This window comes from Penaeus monodon, chromosome 12, assembly GCF_015228065.2.
Source record: "Penaeus monodon isolate SGIC_2016 chromosome 12, NSTDA_Pmon_1, whole genome shotgun sequence".
Taxonomy (NCBI): Eukaryota; Metazoa; Arthropoda; class Malacostraca; order Decapoda; family Penaeidae; genus Penaeus; species Penaeus monodon.
Genome location: NC_051397.1, coordinates 7,250,674 through 7,251,859, shown reverse-complemented (window position 1 = coordinate 7,251,859; position 1,186 = coordinate 7,250,674).

Sequence of the window (1,186 nt, the reverse complement as noted above, 5' to 3'; positions counted from 1 at the left end):
ATATATATAATGTATATTATATATATATATATATATATATATATATAATGTATGTATATATATATACACACACACATGTGTATACATATATATATATATATATATATATATATATATATATATATATATATATATATATATATATATATATGTGTGTGTGTGGTGTGTGTGTGTGTGTGTGTGTGTGTGTGTGTGTGTGTGTGTGTGTGTGTGTGTGTGTGTGTTTTGTGTGTGTGTGTGTGTGTGTGTGTGTGTGTGTGTGTGTGTGTGTGTGTGTGTGTGTGTGTGTGTGTTTGTATGTATGTATCTATATGTATGTCTGTCTATCTTGCTGTCTATCTTTACCATCTATCTGTCTGTATTAGTTCATCCATCTCTAATTCCCCTTCTTTCTTCTCTTAAATTTTCTGAACTGCTTTGTTTCCTCCTTTATTCCTCCTCCTTTTCTTCTCCATCTTTCGCCTCCTCTTATTCGTCTTCTTGTCTTTTCACGCGTCTGATTTTTCTTCTAAATCTCTCCTTTCTGTCATTCGTTCTTTCTTTCTTTCTTTTTTCTTTTTTTTCTCTCATTCTCCCGTTGCTGTTTTTTCTTCTCCTTCTCCTTTCTCTTTCTTTATCTTTCTCACCCTCCCCCCCCCTCCTCTCTACACACCTTTAACGAAAACCTGAAAATTTAAAACGAAAAAAAAAAAAAAAAATCCTACGAATCGGAATCAAGGGTAACGCAAACACGGTTTAATGCGACGAAGAAAAAAAAAAAAAATAAATAAAAGAAAAAAAAGAAGAATCGGCGAGAGAGGCGGAGAGTGCGAGAGGAAAAGGGAAAGAGAGAAAAAAAAAAATTGCAATAAATCACGTAAAAATAAATAAAACAAAAATGAGAGAGAGAGAGAGAGAGAGAGAGAGAGAGAGAGAGAGAGAGGAAGAGAGAGAGAGAGAGAGAGAGAGAGAGATAAAGAGAGAGAGAGAGAGAGAAGGAGAAAGAGAGAGGAAGGAAGAATTTAAAAAAAACGACATCTAATCCGTTTTCTTCCGTTAAGCACAAACTTTTTTTTTCTCTCCTTCTTTCAAGACTGTTTACTAACTGCGAAGATGTTTCTTTTTGTTGTTTCTCCTCTTCTTCTTCTCTTTCTTATATTTTTTTCCAAGAAATAGAGTAAGTGACTTTAAACAAACACGTATTCAA